The sequence below is a fragment of the Dipteris shenzhenensis genome, chromosome 23, assembly GCF_047967505.1.
Source record: "Dipteris shenzhenensis isolate YYH24624 ecotype China chromosome 23, Dip_SZ_1.0, whole genome shotgun sequence".
Lineage (NCBI taxonomy): Eukaryota > Viridiplantae > Streptophyta > Polypodiopsida > Gleicheniales > Dipteridaceae > Dipteris > Dipteris shenzhenensis.
In genome coordinates, this window is record NC_141618.1 from 18,519,390 (window position 1) to 18,543,810 (window position 24,421).

The 24,421-nt window shown below is 42.2% G+C and overlaps 1 protein-coding gene and 1 long non-coding RNA gene across 1 annotated transcript; one reads left to right on the plus strand and one right to left on the minus strand.

Moving 5' to 3' along the window:
* Positions 1-24,421, minus strand: part of LOC147887079 (agamous-like MADS-box protein AGL11) — a 176,550-nt gene that overhangs the window by 98,315 nt on the left and 53,814 nt on the right.
* LOC147887080 (uncharacterized) lies at positions 15,282-15,625 on the plus strand. Its single transcript, XR_015543189.1, has 2 exons — positions 15,282-15,323; positions 15,405-15,625. It is a non-coding gene; the product is annotated as an uncharacterized LOC147887080 (long non-coding RNA).

Below are 24,421 nucleotides of genomic sequence, written 5' to 3' on the forward strand. Positions count from 1 at the left end.
AAATAATGTTAGTGTGTGCAATATGCATGCAATCATAAACTTAAACACCATTGACTCATAGATGATTTAGAGACATTAACATCAGGAAGTTGAGAAGCATCTTATAATAATTCCTAGGACATATGCTCTCATGTGGAGCATGACCATATGACACTCATGTCAAACTTGTTTGTAGCATGTGCAAGGACAAGGCAACCTCTAGCTAATCCGATCTGATCCCCTGGTTATTAGGCCTTCATTTGATGAGGTTCCACTCATCAAAATCAAAATAAAAGTTTGAGCCCAAGAATATTTGTGTTCTATTTTTGTCATATGGTCATCAGTATAGGCATTAAAAAAAATCAACAACCATACCACCGCTGTCCATTTTCCATGACCAACAATGATATCGACTACCATACCAATAGTCTAAAAACTCCAAAATTTAAACCATTTTTTGACTCATTATAAATACGATTCCTACAAACATCTTGCTCCCTCGACCTTGTTGTGCCATGTCTCCTCCTTGCTCCCTCTGCACCAAGCTCCCTCTCCATCTTGCTTCCTCTCTGCCAAGCTTCCTCTTCAAATTCCTTCAAGGTAAGTGATTCTTCCATCCTATATTTCTCTTGCTTTCTTGTTTCTCCATGCCTTACTTTTATCTCCTTCCATGATTGCCTTGTTTCTCCTTTTCATTCATTCCTTGTGTCTGCTGTGCCTTGCTTTGGTCTCCTTCTATTGATTCTCATTGATTCTTATGAAAAATGGGTGTGTTTTTTCCTTCTGTATGCATCCACAAGCAACGTAATCCGCCCCATACCAGACAATCTGAGCTGTAGAAAAAAAACTCTTCCCTTTCTCTTTTTTTAAATTCATGTTATGTCCTATGTTGGCCATTTGCAATGCCTTGAACATTAGCAAATGAGATGGGTGTAGGATTTCTCTCTTTCCCCTCTCCACCCCTCTTCTCTTTAACACTCAGTGCCTCTTCTCCTTCCCATACTCTTCTCTCTTTTCTACATCCATCCCTCTTTCGTGTTGCTATTCTTCTCTTGCCCACATCCCTTTTCTTTTCTACATGCCTTCCCTCTCTTTTCTTCTCTTCTTTTTTCTACATCCCTTCTCTTAGCATCCCTTCTCTCTCTTTTCTACACCCATCCCTCTTCCTCTTCTCTCTTTTCTACATCCACCCCTATTTCTTCTGTCTTTTTTTCTCTTTTCATTATCCCATACCTCCCTTTTCTTCCCTTCTCTTTTCTACATCCCTTCCCTCTCTTTTCTTCTCTTCTCTTTTCTACATGCCTCCTTCTTCCATCCCTGTTATTCTCTTTTCATCCCTTCCCTCTCATCCCTCAACACAATGCATCCATAGACACAGTTTCAAATGCATTTTTTGAAATAAAAAAAAGTGAAGGGCACATCTATTAGCGCGTCTATAGACCTGCATCTAAACACGCATCTATGTAACAAAGGGACACGTGTATGTCTAGATGTGCTAGTAGATGCACTAATAGACACTCTGTAGAAAATTAATAAAATAGCAAGACACACTTATAATAGCACTAATAGACCCGCTTTTAGATACTCTATAGATTTTTTTTTTTTTTAAAGAATTTTGTGTGGTTGCAGGAATCCCATTTCTACAATGTACTATGGAATTCCTATAGCCAACAACATTTTAACTTGCACGATTCCATGCACATCTATAGCTATTGGTAATGTGTTATATATTATTAAATGAGTTAAGGAATGAAGTACTGGAAATTGAAGTACATATACAAGCCGACGATTACAATTCTGAATAAAACATTACAACTCCAAAGCATTTACATCACAAAGAATTCTTTGATAAAACATTGCACAAGGAAATTGAATGCCATAAAAATAAGAGGAGTGTATATTAATTCATAGCCCAAAAAGTGTTTGCATATACATATAGTACGAAGCCAAGCCACCTGTAGTTGATAGCTTTTCTAAGAAGAGGTACCTCTTCAGACCTTTTCCTTCTAATACTTTTGAAGTACTCCTTGGTTGTGTTAGATATCAATGCTCCACTCTCGTGTAACTACGCGAGAACCAGCTAACTCTACTTGTAAGCCCCCCATATGAGGAGAAGGCATTTGAGTAGCTCGGTTATCGAGTAGGTCCTGGTTTGGACACCAGATGGGGGCCATGTGTGGCTTATGGGGGCCATGTGTGGCTTGATGGCTGGACGGCTTCAGATAGAGTTGGTGCACCACCAACAAGGCTACATGCAAGTATGGGAAGGCATCCCTTGACTGACTGCAGTGAGGGTAGATGGAGCATTTCTCGCGGCAACCCAATATCGAGTTGCAGGGCCCATTTGGAGCCTCAGATGATCCTGAATGGCTCTTGGGTTGCTCTATTTTGTGCACCGGTTCTATCGTATGGTCGGTGGCCTATTTCAAGACTGACCCCCAGTCGACCGTTTTGGGTGGACTGGGTCAGTCACCCAATTGAGCCTAACTGACTACGACTAGTGGCTATATAAGAGCAAGCCCGTGAAGCCCATTTTATCACTGGCTATAGCAACCCTGATTCCTTAGCATCCAGCCTCCGTCTTCTACTGCTTCCAACATGCCATCGAAGCTTCTTTCACAGGAGCGCATGGTTGGGAGGTAGCGCCATCTATTGTATCAGTTCTACAGTAATCAAATTTTTGATTCTCCATACTATCTTGTTTTCTCTCTTGCATACGAGATCCTTTTATCTGTTGAGCACAGACGTATTATTTTCTTACATGGTATCAGAGCCTGGACTCTAGTAAGAAGATTTGGTAGTGTGTTTTCTGTTTGCGAGCACATTGTGAGAGATGGCCTAGCCCGCAAGACTATGAATCCCACTGTTTGACGAAAGCAAAAAGTTAGACGGCTCTAACTATCCACTCTGGAAGTTCAAGATGAAGACCATCCTAAGCACATACGAGCTCTAGGACACTGCCACTGGGGTGGACGTGAGGCCGATTGCGAGACCGAATCCAGCCAATGTAGGACAATAGATAGTACCAACTACGGATGAGATTCTTGCGTGGACAAGAAGAAATGCAGATGCGATGTGTTCTATTGTCTACAGTGTTAGTGATTCCGTCATGGCGTTAATTCAACATGTCACCACAGTGGAGGAGGCATGGACGGTCTTGAAAAATCAGTACGAGACAACGAATCAGATGCGGATTCAGAATTTGGAGACTCAACTCGTGAACAAAAAATTGTCTGAGTCTGAAGCGGCAGAGAAGTTCATCACCAGGGTGAAGAATCTACGTGATTAGATGACTACGATTGGCATCACCATCACCAGCAAGAATCTAGCACGAAGGTGCATACGAATTCTCCCACCAAAGTAAGATGGTCTTGTTACGGCACTGAATACGCAGAACATCAATCCGCCCCTCAACTTTGAGGATTTTAGTGCGATGCTTCTAGAGGAGGAGATGCCGCATTCTAGACCGGATCAAAGAAAGGTAAGGGTAAGGACTCTAGTAACCCATCTTCTTCTGATGATAAAAAGAGAAAGAAGAAGATCAAGTGCTTCTATTACAACAAGGCAGGGCACAAGCAGAATGAGTGCCGAAAGAAGATTGCAGATGAGAAGAACGAAGTAAGGAAAGAGTCTAGCAATAGCACGCAGGTAGCACTAATAGAGTTGTTCATAGCAATTGAGGAGATTTGCATGGAGGCAGTTCATGTACCTGCGGATGTGAACCGTGGATCATTGACAGTGGTGCATCGTGCCACATGACCAGTCAGAAGGATTAGTATACCTCTCTACATCCGGTGAGAATGACATCCTGGTAGCAATCGGCAATGATGCAAAATGTCCAGCAAAAGGAAAAGGTACGATTGCTCTCAAGTCAGATGGAGTGTAAAACAGTTGTCTGATGTTCTTTATGTGCCAGATATCAAGAGGAACTTCTTGTCCATTTCTACGATCACGGAGCGGGACCTCAAAGTTCAATTCAATAAGAATGGTGCACAGATTCTGGATCTTCAAGGGAAGGTCATTGCTAAAGGTACACGGTGCAACAACATTTACGAACTCTCAACTTTCAGTGCTCGAGCAGATGTGAAGAACACTAAGCTGTGGCATGAAAGGTTTGGTCATCTAAACCTTAGTTCTTTGAAGGAGATGCATAAAAGTGGAATGATTGCAGACCTACTAGAAATTTCAGATCTGCCCGATGTATGTGAAGCTTGCATGATGGGCAAGCAACATCGGCATCCCTTTCCTAAAGAGGCCAGCAGGGCAAAGGCTCCTCTAAAGCTCATTCACATGGACCTCTGCGGAAAGATGGAGATGGAAGCTTTGGGTGGTTCCTACTACTTAATGATGCTGATCAACAACTACAGTAGAAGGATATGGATATACTTCTTGAAGACTAAAGACGAGGCTTTTAGTAGGTTCAAGGAATGGCATGTAATGGTCGAGAAAGAAATGGGGAGGAAGGTGAAGAGGTTGAGATCAGACAGAGGTGGAGAGTTCACATCAACTGAATTCCAAAGTTACTGCAAAAGTCACAGAATCAAGAGTCAGAAACCCCCGCCACATACATCATAGCAAAATGGAGTAGCAGAACGCAAGATGCGCGTCATCTGCGAAATGGGCCGGAGTATGATAAAAGGGAAAGATTTGCCGAAGACTTTCTGGGTTGAAGCATGTAACACTGCAGTTTACATCCTGAGTTGTAGCTACACGAAGGCTGTGAATGGTATGACTCCACTGCAAGCCTTTTTTGGTAAGAAACCTTCAGCTGCACATTTCAAAGTTTTTGGATGTGATTGTTTTGTGCATGTGCCTGATGCTACCAGGACCAAATGGGAAGCAACGAGCCGGAAGTGTATTTTCTTGGGCTACAGTGAAGAGGCAAAGGGTTACCGTCTCCATAACCCTATTACCATGAAGGTAATTGTAAGTCGTGATGTGGTCTTCTCAGAACAGTCGCATCAATTGGAGTAGGATGCTTCTTTCCCAGACAACCAGGACCAGGATATCCATCCAGTACCACCACCAATAGCAGATTGAACTCCCCAATGGTGCTTGGGAGGATAAAAGACAAAGAAGATGAAGAAGAGCCTACAAAACCACAATGGCAACGGCCATTCCCGAAGTGGGTAAAGCAGCTTTTGGACAGCAGAGAACCTCCAGCCATTGAGGAGGAACCATCCGAACACCATCGGTCCAAGAGATTAGAGGAGCAAAGAAGGGCACAAGAATACTTGGTCAACTATGCTTTGATGACAGAAGTGATCCATGCTGATGAACCCAAGTGTCTTGAAGAGGCACAAGGCGATGATAGGTGGATGGAGGCTATGCAGTCGGAGTATGACTCCATAATGAAGAACAACACTTGGGACCTTGTGGATCGACCACCAAAATGCAAGGTAATCGGAACCAAGTGGGTGTACAAGATCAAGTACAAGTCCGACGGCACGTTGGATAAGTACAAGGTTTGGCTCGTGGCAAAAGGATTTGCACAGGTACATGGTTTTGATTATCAAGATACTTTTGCCCCCATAGCTCGACTAACCACAATTCGCAGTGTTTTGGCTTTATCTACCCAAGGAAGTTGGCCCATGTTTCAAATGGATGTGAAATCAGCATTTCTGAATGGAGATTTCTAGGAGGAGGTACACGTGGAACAACCACCAGGTTTTGAGATCACCAGTTCAGAAGGTAAAGTCTGGAAACTGAAGAAGGCACTTTACGGGTTGAAACAGCCCCACGAGCATGGTACCAGTGAATTGATGCCTACTTTCTGTAAAATGGGTTTAGGAGGAGCCCATCTAATGCAAATTTGTATATCTTCAGAGAAGGAGGCAGGTGTATGATCATGGTCCTTTATGTGGATGACCTTGTCATAACAGGGAACCATAAAGAGAAGATCTCGCAGATGAAGCATTTGCTAGGAAGAGAGCTTGAAATGATAGACCTCAGACTGATGCATTTCTGTTTGGGGATTGAAGTTTGGCAGAAGCCGAAATAGATCTTCATTTCATAGCTGAAGTATGCTAGAGAGATACTGAAGGCATTTGGTATGGCTGAGTGCAAGACACTTGGTACCCCTATGGAGGTTGACGTGAAGCTCTCAAACGAGGATTCATCACCACTGGTGGATGAAGCGAAGTACAGAAGGCTTGTGGGCAGCTTGATTTACTTGTGCAACACACGGCCGGACATCAGTTTTACGACTGGTGTACTAAGCAGTTTTTCCAATAAGCCCCGGGAGAACCATTGGAGGGCCGGGATATGGGTGCTGAAATACATCAAAGGCACACTTGATTATGGCATCACCTATACCAAGGGCAACATCTTGACCAAATTCTGTGACTCGGATTGGGTAGGAGACGTAGATTAGTGACAGGGTAGTGTTTCTCACTTGGATCTGGAATTCTGTCATGGGTCAGCAAGAAGCAACCCACAGTTGCTCTTTCTTCTACCGAGGCTGAGTACAAATCTGCATGCTTTGCTTCTTGCGAGGCAGTGTGGTTGAGGAGGATTTTGGGGACATGGGTGTAGTGCAGAAAGCCTACGCGGTTATCATGTGACAATCAGAGTTGCAAGGTGATTGCAAAGAACCTGGTGTTCCACGCTCACACAAAACACATTGAGATTCAATATCACTTTGTACGTGAGCTCATCATGGATGGAGAGGTCGACTTAGTGTACTATCTGACTATAGAGAATGCTGCGGACATCTTCACGAAGGCTCTTGGAAGAGACTTGCTGGAGAGGCATCTTCATCGACTTGGCATTGAGCTGAAAAAGTAAGTTCACTTGTGGACATTGAGGGGGGGTGTTAGATATCAATGCTCCACTCTCGTGTAACTATGCGGGAACTAGCTAACTATACTTGTAAGCCCCCCATATGAGGAGAAGGCATTTGAGTAGCTCGGTTATCTGGTAGGTGCTGGTTTGGACACCAGATGGGGGCCATGTGTGGCCTGATGGCTGGACGGCTTTAGATAGAGTTGGCACACTACCAACTAGGTTACATGCAAGTGCGAGAAGGCATCCCTTGACTGACCGCACTGAGGGTAGATGGAGCATTTCCCAGGGTAGCCCACTCTGGGGTTGAGGGGCCCGTTTGGAGCCTTAGATGATCTCGAATTGGCTCTGGGACGAACGGTAAAAACCATAGGTTAGTTGCTCTATTTTGCACACTGGTTCTATCGTATGGTCGATGGCCTATTTCGGGACTGACCCCCAGTCAATCGTTTTGGGCAGACTAGGTCGGTTGCCCAATTGAGCCTAACCGACTACGACTGGTGGTTATATAAGAGCAAGCCCGTGAAGCCCATTTTATCACTGGCTACAGCAACCCTGATTCCTTAGCATCCAGCCTCCATCTTCTACTATTTCGAGCATGCCATCGAAGCTTCTTTCACAGGAGTGCACGGTTGGGAGGCAGCGCCATCTATTGTATCAGTTCTACAATAATCAAATTTTTTATTCTCCATACTATCTTGTTTTCTCTCTTATGTACGAGATCCTGTTATCTGTTGAGACAGACGTATTATTTTCTTATAGGTTGGTCTGTCAGCTTTTCCAGCCCACCAATCTCTAAAGTATACTTTAGAGTCATTTAGAAGAATCTGCTCTTGAATCCTAAACTCATTTCTTTTGAGCACCAAGTCAGCCTATGCCTGAGGGTCCCCCTGTCTAGCTAGGGTCTTCACTAGGTTAGTAATCATGCTCTAAATGTTGTCCATCCTCTTGGCCCTTGTTAGATATCAATGCTCCACTCTCGTGTCACTACGTTGGAACCAGCTAACTCTACTTATAAGCCCCCCATATGAGGAGAATGTTGAGAGTTGTGGTGCCATGAGCACATGTAGGGCAAAGGTATGAGTAAAGGGAAAGTTGCCACATGGCATGGAGGAGATATCCCACATGTGGGCAAGCAAATGGATGTAAGTACCCTCACCTATAAAAGGGAGGTTCATTTGAAGTAATATCAATCAAGCACTGCACTATCTCAAGATTCTCTTTACGAGTCCAAGCTAATCTATCTTGGAACCTAATTGACTTGAGGTGCATGTCATGAGCACTCTCTTCATCATGTTTCCACGTAGGTTCCATCCACCTTAGAGCGCTCCATAGATCCTGAGGCATTCATGTTTTCTCATGGTATCAGAGCTTAGGTCTAGTCTCTTAGATCAATTATAGGCTTGCCTTAGGAGTTCATGGGTTCTCCTAGATAAGTTTTAGATTGAGGTTGAGTGTTCTCTTTTAGTGTTCATTCTTTCATTCTCCAGTTGAAAGAATTCCGTCCATGAGAGTTGAAGATTTTCGTTCAATTTTTTGTGAGAGCTCCATTGTGAAAAAGAGAGACCTCTTGTGAGTCTACTCTTTGTGAGAGAGAGTCTCTTATTTTGAGAGAAGGTTAGCTTGCTCCTTTGCAACAAATGCCCATGCATGAGCTTCTCTTCAAACGAACGCTTCAAAGGCAGCCTCAAAGGCCTTCTACATAGTGATGGCCCCGTGATGGCTGCCCAGCACCTCCAACAATATCTATAGCGGGCAGCATTCATCAATCGACTCCTGACTCTTGGTGTCTAGCGGCCCCAACAAGCTTAGCCTTCTACGCCAAGCTTCAGCTGCTGCCAGCAAACACATTAACAGCATGTATTTTCTTGGGCTATAGTGAAGAGGTGAAGGGTTACTGTCTCTATAATTCTGTTACCAAGAAGGTAATAGTAAGTCGTGATGTGGTCTTCTCAGAACAGCCGCATCAATTGGAGAAGGATGCTTCCTTCCCAGACAACCAGGACCAGGATATCCATCCAGTACAACCACCAACAACAAACTTAACTCCCCCAATGGTGCTTGGGAGGATTCAAGATAAAGAAGAGGAAGAAGAGCCTACAGAACCACAATGGCAATGGCCATTCTTGAAGTAGATAAAGCAGCTTTTGGACAACAGAGAACCTCCAACCATTGAGGACGAACCATCCGAACCCCGCCGGTCCAAGAGATTAGAGGAGCAAAGAAGGGCGCAAGAACACTTGGTCAACTATGCTTTGATGATAGAGGTGATCCGTGCTGAAGAACCCAAGTGTCTTGAAGGGGCACAGGGTGATGATAGGTGGATGGAGGCTATGCAGTCGGAGTATGGCTCCATAATGAAGAACAACACTTGGCACCTTGTGGATCGACCACCAAAACGCAAGGTAATCGGCACCAAGTGGGGTGTACAAGACCAAGTACAAGTCCGACGGCACACGTTGGATAAGTACAAGGCTCGGCTCATGGCAAAAGGATTCGCACAGGTACATGGTTTTGATTATCAGGATACTTTTGCTCGCACAGCTCAACTAACCACAATTCGCAGTGTTTTGGCTTTAGCTACCCAGGGAAGCTGGCCTGTGTTTCAGATGGATGTAAAATTTGCCTTTCTGAATGGAGATCTCAAGGAGGAGGTATACATGGAACAACCATCAGGTTTTGTGATCCCCGGTTCAGAAGGTAAAGTTTGTAAACTGAAGAAGGCACTTTATGGGCTGAAACAGGCCCCACGAGCATGGTACCAGTGGATTGATGCCTATTTTCTACAAAACGGGTTTAGGAGAATCCCATCTGATGCAAATTTGTATATCTTCAAAGGAGGCAGGTGTATGATCATGGTCCTTTATGTGGACAACCTTGTCATAACAGGGAACCATGAAGAGAAGATCTTGCAGACAAAGCATTTGCTAGGAAGAGAGTCTGAAATGACAGACCTCGGACTGATGCATTTCTGTTTGGGGATTGAAGTTCGGCAAGAGCCAAAACAAATCTTCATCTCATAGCTGAAGTATGCTGGAGAGATACTGAAGGCATTTGGCATGGCTGAGTGCAAGATGGAGGTTGACGTGAAGCTCTCAAATGAGGATTCATCACCACTGATGGATGAAGCGAAGTACAGAAGTCTTGTGGGCAGTTTGATTTACTTGTGCAACACATGGTCGGACATCAGTTTTGCAACTGGTGTACTAAGCAAGTTTTCCAATAAGCCCCGGGAGAACCATTGGAGGGCAGGGATGCGGGTGCTGAAATACATCAAAGGCACACTTGATTATGGCATCACCTATACCAAGGGCAACATCTTGACCGGATTTTGTGACTCGGATTTCGGCAGGAGACATGGACAGTAGGAGATCAGTGACACGTTACTGTTTCTCACTTGGATCTGGAGCTGTGTCATGGGTCAGCAAGAAGCAGTTCACAGTTGCTCTTTCTTCTACCGAGGCTGAGTACAAATCAGCATGTTTTGCTTCTTGTGAGGCAATGTGGTTGAGGATGATTTTAGGGGACATAGGTGCAGTGCAGAACAAGCCTACGTAGTTATCATGTGATAATCAAAGTTACATGGCAATCGCAACGAACCTTGTGCTCCACGCTCGCACAAAACACATTGAGATTCAATATCACTTTGTACGCGAGCTCATCATGGATGGAGAGGTTGACTTAGTGTACTGTCTGACTACAAAGAATGCTACGAACATCTTCACAAAGGCTCTTGGAAGAGACTTGGTGGAGAGGCATCTTCATCGACTTGGCATTGGGCCGAAAAAGTAAGTTCACTTGCAGGTGAACATTGAGGGGGGGTGTTAGATATCAATGCTCCACTCTCGTGTAACTATGTAGGAACCAGCTAAATCTACTTGTAAGCCCCCCATATCTATATATATATATATATATATATATTAAAACATTTTAAACTAAATTAAATATACATTTAATGTAAAATGAATTAAAAATTAAAAATATAAATACATTATCTAAGATAAACTTAAATTCAAAAATACAAAAAAAAAATTAAGTTCATTACATTAGGGGAGAAATGGGGTCTTAAAAGGGCCTCATAAGGAATGGATTAGGGGAGGATTAGGAAACTTAACCTCATCCTATGTGGAGGGCTCATAATGGAGGCCCAAGTGGTTTTGCTAAGCTAGAGGTGGTTTTGCAAGCCATAAAGGGGGAGGGGCCAAAAAAACGTCTAGCAAGGTATAAATATATTCAAAATCTATACATTTGTAGTCACATTATTGGTGGTTGGATTAGTGGTTAGGGACCACAGGTGGGGACAAGGAGGTCATGGGTTCAATTCCTTTTGGCGCACATTAAAGTTTTGGAGAGGTGGGGCATCCAAGGTTACAGCTATTGTAGCCACTGATAGGTTTTTTTGTGCGACTAGTATCTTTTTGTATCAGATAAGAAATGTAGATCATGAATAATAGCACACATGTGTAGGAGAAAGTAGCACGGATAGGTGCACATGTAGCTAGCATGAATAGGGTAGAAGATAGTAGCTAGAGAAAACCACGACTTTGGCCTTCTCTATTTTTTTAGAAGATTTTTGTATTGAGTTTATATTTTTGGAAATAACTACGCGCTTGTATGAAGAACCCTGATTGTAGGAGATGATGACAAGAACTTTGTGACCAAATTGATGATTGGATGACATATGGAGTTGGATGTGGACCTTGGATCTTACAATGGCACATGGAATGGATGATGGAAGGAGTGGTCACTAAAGCGCTAGAGAAGGACTAGTGCTTTCCTAAAAAGACTATAGATAAGAAGCACTTTGCACGACCACAAAAGGAAGGAGTGGGCTACAAGGAAAAGGAAATCAAAGGGATGGCTCCCATTAGTGGTAGAAAAAGAGCCAATCAATGGCCAAGGTTTTGCATGGAAAAGGATGGACATGGATTAATAGAACTATTAGTTGGATGATCAACTCCAAGTACCTCACCCAAACCACTGCACAAGGAAGCTAGTTGGTTGCAGAGAGAGAGGGGTAGATCTGGGAGCTCTACCCACACAGGAGTAATAGTGGATCTAGGGAAATCAGGGTTAAAGTTTTGCTTCCACTTCTCTAAGTAGAGAGGTTGGTGTTTGATAGTTCAGAGGGTGCAGTTGAGAGCCTTGGAGGCCATGCTGGGACACTCAAATAGGAAGACAAAGAACCCTTTCCTTAAAAATCTAACATTGGTAACACTAATGCCTTGTCTAACACAATTTTCTCTCACCCAATTCTCAATGAAGGCTAGAGGAGATCTAGGCCCTAAGAGGAAACCAATCAATGCATGGGTACTAAGCCATTCAATGGATTTAGAAAGCAAGTCTTCATTAATGAAGGCAACAATCTGCTTACCTCTTGGAGATGGAATAGAAAAAATGATGGAAATTGACAAAGAAGAGGGAGAGGAAGATGGAAGATTTCACACTAGATTCCCCTGCCCACCACTGAGTGCTCATAGAGACAAGGTCTGGGAAATGACTATGATGAAGTCTTGGTATCAGCAGATAGAACTGACAGACTAACTTGACAGAATAATCGATCCCAGCCAGAATGGTCTTTTGATGTGACCTTTGAAGACACATTTCCCGAACTCCCTAGAGAAAGAACACTTGCAGCCAACCTTCTTCAGTCGAGCCTAAAAAGGGGCTCAAGGACCCGCAAACAAGACAGACTTTCTCCCACCTTGAGTGAAAAGCCAATACCTTAGGAAAAGAATGGATGCGCATTGTCAAACTTTAGAGCTGGGAGGGGAGCCGCCATGATATCTTACTCGGAGGCTACTCAAAAAGCTAGAGGAGGGTTCTCCCTCCCATCGAGAAAGGTGCTTACTCCTCACTTTTCCAACTCCGGAAGGACAGAGGAGGCTAAGGAAGGACTTGCTACCTCTACCTCAACCCCCAAGCCATAAGAAACCAGAGACCCCTAGAGCAGTTCAAAGCTCTTCGATCGTAGCGAAGGATGTGAAAGAGGAACTTTTGGAACCTCTCCAAGAGCTAAAACCCACCGAAGCGAGAGCGACGGTGAGAAGAAGAAGGAAACAAGGAGGCCCTTCACTACTATGAGAAGGAAAAGAATGACTCACAAATCCCAGAATATCCTTGCCTTCTTCCTCCTCAATACCCCCAAGAGCCTATAAATGAGGGACAACATGTATCAATGTATGAAAGATCAAATCTTTATTTACAACATTGACATTTTTTAAGTACTTTAAAAGCCTGCAAGGGCACTCTAGTAACATGGCCATACTCTCCTCGGTAATCAACCCTCATCATAGAAGTGCCTCCAAGTAGATCTCCTGCCATGTCCATGACAGTAGGCTGTCTCAACAAGACTAGGGTATCTGCCCATGATATCAAGCTGCAAGATGACACAATTTGCAGAGGGGTTAGTACAAAGGAACAACCTCCTAATAAACCACATAAACACAATATAATTTGATATCGATACTTACAAATTGGGCCTCCCATGATGCAATACCCCATGTTCCAAATGCAAGGATCCATATTGCTACATCTAGATTTGTCGTGCCTCCACATGCTATAGACTAGGGTCCTCTTTTGCTACCTTCTTGACTTTCTTCCACTCGTACTTATGAGCGATGTGTGGCTAGCCCCTTTCTTTTTCATGCCATTCTTTAAAGGCCTTCAATTCAGCAGGAGTGGGAGCAGCACCTAAAACTGGTTCTGCAGTTTCACCACTGATGTACTCCCAAACTCCCTTTCCCATAAGGAAGTTTGTCATCCTGAACTTCCATGCTTGGAAGTTGTTCTTGTCAAGCTTCTCACTGACAATGGTAGACAGATTCTCAGACATTTTACAAATCACGAATTGCAACAGCAACCTGTAAACACAGCAAATGCCTCACAAGGGCAAATAGCAAAACTTCTGCAAAAAGCCTCACAGGGGCAGATCTGCAACACTGACGAAAGTGGTATTTCACCACACAGTCACTTCCTAGTGACGATTTTGCATCAACAGGTAACAGGCATGAATCTGCAACTCCCAATATCTCTGCACACAGGCATACGATGCAATTTCTGTGGCACCTTTCCACCGACTAGCCGCGCAGTGGTTGCACAACAAAAAACAGGGCCTTTTTCTGAGTGCCTGCGAAGAACTTCTGCCTTCAAAACGAGCCCCAAAACGGCCTCAAACGCATATACTGCGCTCTCGCCACACCGCGAAGGGCCTCTCAATCTGAAACAGTGCACTCCTGCACTTCTGGCTGTGCTACCTGCAGAGATTTGCTCCCAAACTCGAAATAGGAAAGCAACACTGGTCCTCTTACCAGGACACCACAAACTTGGCTTGCTTTCTTGAGCTCCTTACCACGAACAAGGCTCTGATACCATGTAAAGAATAAGGGAGAGAGATAGGAGACTCAAGTTCAGCTTTCTTCACAACACACAAAAGAGAGAGGACACAAGGTTGGAGGGTGAAGCCTTTCTTCACTTTTGCACACACAACAACCATACAATAGAAGAGGGAAATACCCTATATGTCAAACCCTAGAATACGTGGTTCATATGTGAACCCAAACCAAAAACATACGTGGTAGTCTAACTACACCACGAGTACAACTAACATAGGCGGTGACATAAATGATAGTCATCCAGGAGATATATCGGGGATAGAGCTTGATATCTCAACAGGCTCATGTTGTGCTGACTCGGGAGATGTAGATGAGTCAGCACACTCACACTCCTTTAGGTCTCCACTTGGTCCGGAGACACAGTATCAGTCAGGTCCCTTTCCCTCTCCTACTCCCACTGCTACTCCTCGCTCCGGAAGTGCTCGTGCAGCTTCCACTCCTTCAGACTCTGCTACCGTCAGTCCCCCTTACTCATCAGGGGATCTCTCCTATCAAACCACTCTGCCGGAGAGATAATAGAAGATAAAAAGGGCAAAGAAGTGATGGCCGCCATGAGGAGGTTGATGAGTCATCACTTCAAGAGCAGCATAAATACCGATTGGCGGTATCAAGATGCCCAAAAGAAGCAGGTGGTGATCGATGAGTTAAAACAAAGATACCCTAATCCGCCAAATGTGGAGTTTAATGACAATTATATGCGAGAGCGCATGGGTTTGGTCCTGAAGCATCGTAGATCAACATTGCGTACTTCCATTACAAAGGGGTTGGCTAAACCCATCTGGGCAGACAAAGCTGATTGGAAGTACTTCAAGAAGCAACATAGGGACCATCCCGAAATGTTCGCGGGTTAGAGGAGGGCTGCGAAGAGACGGCTGGACATCGTAGGTACTTCACACTTTGGTGCAAGCGGACGGTATGCGTTCGAGGCAACCGTGGTAAGTCTACTTCTTCCCATTTAATGTATTGTTCTATTTGTTTTACTTACATATTACATGCACTTTAGCTAACTCTAACTCTCGTAAATTGGATCCACAGCAAGCTACGATGGGTCGTCTTCCTATAGATGTAGAGACGCGATGCGCATTTCGGATAGGAACAAAGTCGTGGTTCATTGAGCAAGAGGCAATGGGAGTGACAGTCGATTGGGCTGAGGTGGTTGCTCGCACGGTATAAGTTTACTCCTACTTGTAATCTCACTTTTTAATTTAAGTTCCAATCTAATTTTTGATTTATATGGTTCACTCTTAGGGTCAAAGCTCAAGCGTCCCATCATCGGAGGCGAGCAATCAACAGGGCCAAGGATCGAATGCAGGTGGCGAGCACGAGGGAGAAGACACAGGTGTCGAGGACCAAGGAATAGGCCAACAAGACGAAGATGATTCGGATTTAGATGAGTAGTGGTAGTAGCATTTTGTATATCCGCTCGTTTGAGCAATTTTGTATCGCCCTTTCAACAGGGTAATTTTGTTACAAACACTGTTGTATATGTCCGACATGTATATGCATTTGTTACTCATCATTTCACAAGAACAATTTTGTATCACCCTGCAAGCAAGGGAAATTTTGTTAAAAAAAACTTTCTTTTGTAATTACCAAAAAAAAAAAGGATTAGTGGGGCTAAACAGGGCCAAAAGGAAGCCCTGTTTAGCCCCACTAACCCTTTTTTTTAACTTTTGTTAATCGTCGCTATATAGCAACGTTTATCAGTGTCGCTATATAGCAACGATTAACAGTGTCGCTATATAGCGACGTTTGCATCGTCGCTATATAGCGATGTTTGCCAGTGTTGCTATATAGCGACGCTCCTTTTCCGACACTTTTAGCGACACTTATAGCGACGTTTGCGCCCGTGAAAAAAAAAATTTTAATGTAAAAAGTGTCGGTATTTCTGTCGGAAAATGGCCTATGCCTTGTAGTGTTCATCTCTCCATAGTCGTGGGAGAGATCTATCCACTGCATCAACAAGAAACTTAGAAATATATACAAGTGACTCTTGTACCAACTAACCCTCGGCCATGCTACCTTTGGGACTTGCATTTTGCCTCATAAAACCCTTTAAGTTCTTCATGAAGTGCTCAGGGAAGAACAACCATCATGCATGTATAGTGCCACATATAGCAATCTCATCCATCCAGTATGAGATCTAGTTGGCTTGTGAGAATAGAATGTGGAAAGGTCTCCTCCACTAAACAAACCACCTCCACTGACATAACTCGAGCATCCTTAAGCATGGTGGGATCTATTTCCTTTGAGCTCACATACCTAGAAGTAAAGAAGTGCACCATATTAGCAAGATGAAAACCTTGCATCAAGCATTAATACGCTTCATATTTTGTATAGTGTGAAGTACCTCACAAGCTTTCCCATCTTGTAAATACAATCCTTCACATCCTTTGATGCATAATGAGAAATGCTAGTAGGTAGTATGAACTAAACACATGAGCAATGGTTGATTAGTTGCTTCTAGACTCACAAATTTGGAAGGAAAAAGAGATTATGCCAAGTCATACTTGGAGCATCTTGTGCCAATCATGAGATTTCAAGCCATATAATTTCTCTACACCTCTTTTTTTTCTCTTTGTGAAAACCCCCTTCAAACACCTCATGCATCCAGTGGGAGTACAAATTGTAGTGATAGCCCGCTTCACCACCACCATCTCTTTCTTTGATAATGTCCATGGTGCACGGGATAAAAAGATGCATCCATTTGGTCTCTCTGGTGGCTAAGCTTCATGCATCCTCCCTCTTGTGCATAGATCCTCCCTTATGCTAAAGGAATCTCATGTCCCAATCAAATGATCCCAAATGGTAGATGCCACATTCCTGAAGATATGCATGGGACCAAGTAGGTGATTGATCTTGAGGTGGTACCAATATGGTAGCCGATAAAAGATGGAGTATCTAAACAAGAGATGGTGTTAGCGTGCAATCTTTATTTCCATTCAATATAGCACACGATAGTTTTATGAACCTTTATCGGCTTATGCCATGTGGAGAACTTGTGGAAAGGTCCCAAATTTGCTTCCAATCTCTTGTAGTGATGATGATTGACTATGGAGGGACTTCATTCCAAGGGGCAACATATCTAGGATGATCAGGTGGGAGAAATCGATGGTGATTCTTGTAGATGACCTTCTTCAAGTCATCTAGCCATGAAGCAACTAGCAAAGAACCACAAATAGGACATGCATGGTAACCCGACGTAGTGAGACCTAAACAATAGATGCAATTGCGTAAGCAAGGTGGGTTCTCAATGCCACATCAATTGCGTACTCATAATTAAAAGTTTGATGCTTACCTAAACACTCGCCATAGCCTGGGAAGTCATGCATCATCCATATCAACACATCTTGAATGTGAAGTCTCGTGATGAGGGAGCCTACTCACATCATGCACCTCGATACCTCTCCAAAGTATCTTCACCTCATCAATCAAAGGCTCCAAATAAACATCCACGTTTTTGACTTTATGTTTCCTTGGAATTAGAAGGGATAACATAAAATGTTCTTTCTTAATCCGAATAGAGTGTGAAAGATTATAATTCACCAATATCATTGGCCATACACTGTAGGAGTTGCTTTTGAGACCAAATGGGTTCACACCGCCGTCCCATACCCAATCCAAGTCTCAAGTTCCTGGGTTCTTCCTTGCAGCTTGGCCATGTGTCTTCAATATGCTTCCATGCAGTGGTGTCTATGGGAGATCTCCACTTGCCATCAGTTTATCGATGGGAGGAATGCCATGACATGAGCTCTGCAATGGATTTGCACTTGAACATATTATGGATGTGAGGGATTATGGGAAAATGTCACAAAACCTTACAAGGCACATCCAAAGTTTTGATATCTACTCTATATCTTGCCTCGCCACAAGTAGGACACTCTCAAGCATCCTTATATATGCTCCACAAACCAAAATGCAATCATTGATGCATGCATGGATGCACTTGTATTCCAACCCTCCAAGAGATGTCACATAGTGCCTCCCCATATCTCTTGAGGTCGGTAATTTATTCTCCCTTGGAAGCATGTTAGACAATAGCCTGCACGTGAAGACCATAAATGAGAAAAAGTATTCCAGTTGATCCATTAGCATAATTTACCATGTTTGCAAAATAGAAGCTTACTTGAGTAATGCATCCAAACTTTCATTGCTCCAATGGTCTGCATGTTTAGTAACTCAAGGGATGCATATATAACAGAGAATGTTTACCTATCAAATACTGATGTTAACACCATATTAGAGAATTTGGGAAAATCCTGATAATTTGGGAATTTTTGAGGCGTTGTAATTATGTAGCATTCAATGTTTTTCATTGATTTTTCCCATAGATTTGGCAGTCCATCCAAATCTCACAAATGTGCATGGTTTGCATCAACATAAATAAAATGTCAAATGTTGAGGTTTCGACCAATGCATGATAGTTTTTGAGGGGTTGCAATTACAATGCATTGAGTGCACTCCATTGACTTTCTCACTAGATTTGGCCGTGTATATGAAACTCACAATTTGGAGTGTGAATGTTCTGCATTAACCGAGAAAAAAACATCATATGTTTGAGTTCAACGAAGCATTTTTTGTCTCTTCTCGGAAAAAGGTGGTGTTCAAAAATACCATTTTAGTTTAGTTGGAGAAAAACTAAGAATGCAACACTAGTCCTTGATATTTTGTCAAGTGTGTAGAACTTGTAACCACAAAGCAATGGTCTGCAAAAAAAAAGATAAAGAAAAAAGATCAATGTCATACCTTCCAAATATTTGTTAGTATTCAATTAAATTATCATTGTGCAAGGAAAAAAAAGTCATGCTTTTCAAGTACCTTCACTCCATTGTGGAGTCAGCATCAGAGTTGGAATCTGTACTATGAGACAAACTAAATAAAGCTTGCTTACATGCAATGGTTGGTATCTTCACCTTGATGGGGAGGTTGCTGCTCTTTGAGGAAACCTTCTTTGAGAGGTTACCTTTTGGAATCCATGACCATACAATAGCATCAACAAATTCCCAACGTGGAGGATCACCTTTATTGCACATCCAAATCTTGTTCCAACAATCTGCATACACCTCCTCAATTTGTGCATTGCGTCTTTTGCATATAGGTGCCCAAGATTGTATGAAAACCTTCTTGAAATTTTTAGATTTATTATCCTTTTGTACATCAGTTTGAGCAATGCCTAGCCAAATTGGGTAAATTTTTTCTGCTGGTCGGACCAAAAGAAAGTGTCCTTTTTGTACATCAACCATTGGATCAAATGATTGTTTTGGCTTTTTCCTTTGAGGTCCACAGTAGTGATCATTCAACTCTTCAATTCCTTGAAACTCATCGTTTTCATTATCAACTACTTGCACACAATCAATATGTTGCGTCTTTGGCCAAAATCTCTTGTACATGCCCTCTACGCTATTGTTTGGTTTATGAAGCTCATCAATCATGTTCTTCTAGTACTTCACTACCGGCTTGTAAAACTTTGTGAAAGATGCTTCTGGACCTTGCAGGTGCACCCATTTTTCCCAAAAGTGTACATACTCCTTAATACCAACTATCACATGTGAGTGATCCTTCACATACTCGAACATGGGTACATAAGGTGGCTCTCCACTTGGTAGCATTGGATGACCATTTGGATGTCTCTTCCACAACTCAATGCCACCTTCACTTGGTTGCCAATCTAATGATCGTGGATGCACTTTATATTGCATGATAGGAACTTCATTTCCCATAAAGAACCAAAATTGGAGAGGCTTTGAGTGTCCCACTAAAGCATCTTGCCCATTGCATAGGCATCCATCAACATAGCTCTTAAAATCAAGGACTTCTGTTACCAAAAATGGCATCTGAGAAGACTCCTCACATTGTCTAAAAGTATCCATGAGATGTGCAAATGTCAATGTTTGGCTAGTTCTTAACCTCTCTAAAAACCTGCTGAACATTGCATCAATATCCTCATGTGTATGCCCAACCATCAAGAATCCCAATTGAATTGACTTGAAAATCCCTCGAGCAACAAGTAATGATAGGTATGCAAACAAGTACCTATTCTTGTTTTCAGAAACACAATTATCCAACTACAACAATAGGTGTTTGGGTAGTTTCTTATAAGGATTTTCTTGATGGGAACTTCCAAGTCCAAGGTCTTTGAATGTTCCACCCACTGCTCCAAGATGAAGTTGTTGCTTGTCATTAGAAAGATAGTGAGAATCCAATGCTTCTCTTGAGGTTAGTGCATTTAGCAGAGCGTTATCGGACCTTGGCATTTCATCATGTACCGAATCTCCAAGTGCATGGTTATCAAATCTTTCAAGATTTCTCAAACACAAAGCCAATGAACCGATTGTGAAGTTAGGATCCGGCCGACGGCCACAAGGATAAAGAAAAGTGACCATAACGTCCTTGACCATGTCCATGTGTTATCATGCCAGTCAAAGCCACTCAGAGCTGAAAGGATTTGTCTGTGTCCTTTGAACGATTGCATAATCTAGGGATGGCTATCTTCTTTTGGTTAATCTTATCATGGATAATGCACAAGTATGTCTGAGGATACATTTCAGAAAATCTGTGCCAAGTGTAGTACACATTTCTACAACTTTTTTGTTGTAACATGTGCTTTCTTCTATCTTCCATCAACTTATTACGTTCATTTTGGCATTTTGTTGCTGCAAGCTGAGCCTTGATTGCACTACATAAACCACACTTAGAGAATTCACTTGTTTTTGACAAAGTTACATGCTTGAATTTAGAGTTCCATATACGGTTGAATGTGGAAGTTGACATCTCCTTACAACCCAAACTATGCTTGAACTGCATGTTAACCTCATAGAGAATATCAACCTGCTTGTATACATCCGGTATCACCAACTGTGTTTCCCTTGATCCATCCTGAAGTGTTCTACTTTTGTGTGGCATACGCTCAGAATTGTTATCCAAAAAATCTTGGATTATGGCTCTACCCAGTTCTGTGTGGTCCCAACCTCTCTACATGATTCCTTTATTACCATGCATGCACCTTCGTATACCAATTTCAAATTGCTCCCTGTATCGATAAAATGTTGTTTTTGGAATACCATGCATTTCATACCATGCTCTACAACAAACTTGAATACCATTCAATGAAAAGTCATATTTGAACTGCCCATTGTCATCTTTTCGACAAGCAACCCCAAGAGTGTCATATACATAATTGGTGCGAGCCTCCAAACTTTGGCCCCAATACTTTATGCGTAATTTGGATATCATTTGACGATCAGCAAATTGACAACAATTTTGTTTACAACAATCAATCATAGATACTTTTGTGACTGCATCCCTTGTGAGTCTAGATGATGCTAATGGCATGCCATGTTTTTTAGCTTTCCTCTTTATCATGTAGTAATGCATCTTTTTTGTGGATTTTTCATTTGGGTCCTCATCTTCCATGTACTTTTGCCTAGAACCACTTGGAAAATTCATGGTGTCATTGATTCTTAATGAAGTTCTATCAAAAAAGGTTATTTGTGTAATGGGCCATTTTATTAAGTGGATGGTATTGATGCCTAATACATCACTATGATACTTTTCAATTCCCACACCCAGATTACCTTCACCAAGCATCTCAAAGTTTATAGATTCAAATGGGTAGACATACAAAACAACACCCTCAACAATGCTCTTGGTTTTTTGCTCATCCCATATTAAAACTTTCTTGTCCTTTCATGATTCTCGAATGGAAAACTGATCATATTCACATAGAGGTTCAACATCAATGGTATCTGATGTTATATCATTCATTGGTACAATAGCTCCATTGACATTGTCCACAAAACTCATTGATCATGCTTTCCAACGAACAACACTACCCAAAGCCTCATAGACTAAGAATGCATCCATTGTAGGAAATGGAAGAAGTACACTTTCATCCATACAAATATCGATCGCCATTGATACATTGTTTTCTCCCAAGGGCACACCTTGACACATGTCATCATGTGATGTAGAGAATATTGTCCCAATGGCAACAATCTTTCCACTGACAAGCAAGTTGACTTTAACCCCCACTTTCAATGTGGCACCTACATACATAACATTTGTTATAGTTCAATATTGATATCTGATGGTGTGACTTAGGATAAAAATGCTTTACAAGATTTCACTACATGACCAAATCTTCCTAAACCTTGGTGCTTTGAATTTTAGCCAGCAAAATCTAGCTACATGGCCAAATCTTCACAGACCATGGTGCTTTGAAAGGGAGAATCATAGTAAGATTTGTCTACACGACCAAATCTCTCGGGACGCTGGTGCTTTCAAGAAACCATCAATATTTATCCACACAACCAAATCTACTTAGACCTTGGTGGTTTGAAAGAAGCCAAATCTCCACATACCCTGGTGCTTTCAAAGAAGCCCACAAGATTTGGCCACATGGTCAAATCTCCCCATACCCTAGTGCTTTGAAAGGAGCCAACAAGAGTTGGCCACATGGCCAAATCTCCTAAGACACTAGTGCTTTGAAAGAAGCAATAAGATTTGGCCACATGGCCAAATCTACTCAGACCTTGGTGCTTTCAAAGAAGCTAGCAAGATTTGGATGCACGGCTAAATCCTTCGAGACTTGGTGACTTCTTTCAAAGCACTGAGAAGATTTGGTTGTGGCATTCTTTCAAACTTGGGGAGATTTGGTCATGTGGCCAAATCTTGTAGGCTTCTTTCAAAGAACTAGGGTATGGGGAGTTTTGGCCGTGCAACCAAATCTTGCATGCTTCTTTCAAATCACCAGGTTCTGGGAGATTTGGCCGTGTGGCCAAATCTTTCAAAGCACCAGGGTTTGGGAAAATTTTGCCGTGCTACCAAATGTTGCTAGCTTCTTTCAAATTAGTAGGAAGATTTGGCCACATGGCCAAATCTTCAAACATCCAAACGTTTAATTTAAAAATTGAAAATTCAGATTTTAAAATTTAAAATTTAAAGTTCAAAATTCAAAATTCAAATTTTAAAATTTAAAATTCAAATTTGAAATTTGAAAATTCAAATTTCAAGTTTCAAGTTTCAAATTTTGAAATTAGTATCTAGAGATCTTACTTTCAAAAACATCGTACATGCTTTTCATGATTCACGCTATTACACTTTAAAATCATACTTTTACTTTAAAAGCAAACCTAAAAATCTAAAACTATTAAAAGACCAAAACTTTAAAAGGCAAAGCTAAGCAAACCTTTTAAACCAAGCATAAAAAGTAAAACTATGAGAAGGAATTGAATTCATCTTCATGGGGGATCAAGTGCTAGGCTCACGTTGTTCTCTCCCTTCCTAGATCTCAAATGTGTAACTAGGGTGGTTTGAGAGCCTTAGGACAATGTCTTAGATGGGGTCGTTCTTGGAAAACACTCCTCCACCCTTGGTTAGCTAATTGCAAGCAAAAAAGTTCAAAACTATGTCAAAATGAGAGGTCCCAGGAGGTTCCCCATCCCAGATTTGTCCTAACAATGTGCATTTAAATGCCCATTGCAGTAGCTCATCATGACATAGCAGTAGGTGTAGCAACATGCAGTAGCTCAATGCAGTAGCTCATCATGACATAGCAGTAGGTGTAGCAACAGTGAGATTCATGGCATAGTGCTTTGGGGGCGGGGATGATTCAGATGCAAACATACTAGAGGGTGGTGGTACGATCTACTATGATATCATTAAGACAGTCGGCATCTGGCAAGATGCGTGGGGAAGGACATCATGTCCTTTATGAAGTTCATAAGAACTACAAAGATTTATTTATTCCATTCAAAGTGCAGAAAGAAATTTTGTCAAAGGATACCATCAAATTTTTGTAGGAGGTATCCCAATCCATAACATCATGAGTTCACTGACAAATGGACAAAGACAAAGATTACTAGTATCCTTGCCAATAAGAGGTCTTTGCTTAAGAGGCAAGCATTGGCTGAGATTGCCGAGTGAGAGGGAGGGCTGGTATGACAAGATAGGGCAATATCTTGTCACTATTGGATTTCAGATTTCCAATTCAGATTTTTCACTTTATGTGAAAAGGACAAACAGAGGGATTGTGCTTGTAGTCATCTATGTTGATGACTTGATTATTACAGGTGATAGTGATGCAGACATTAATGAAGTGAAGCTGCTGTTGAAGCAGAAATTTGAGATGAAGGATTTGGGAGAGCTGCGTTACTTCTTGGGCATTGAGGTTATTAGATCCCCGAGTGGGATATGGCTGTTGCAAAGGCAATACGGTTTGGACATGCTGTCCAAATATGGGATGACAGGCTGTAAGCCTATCTCTG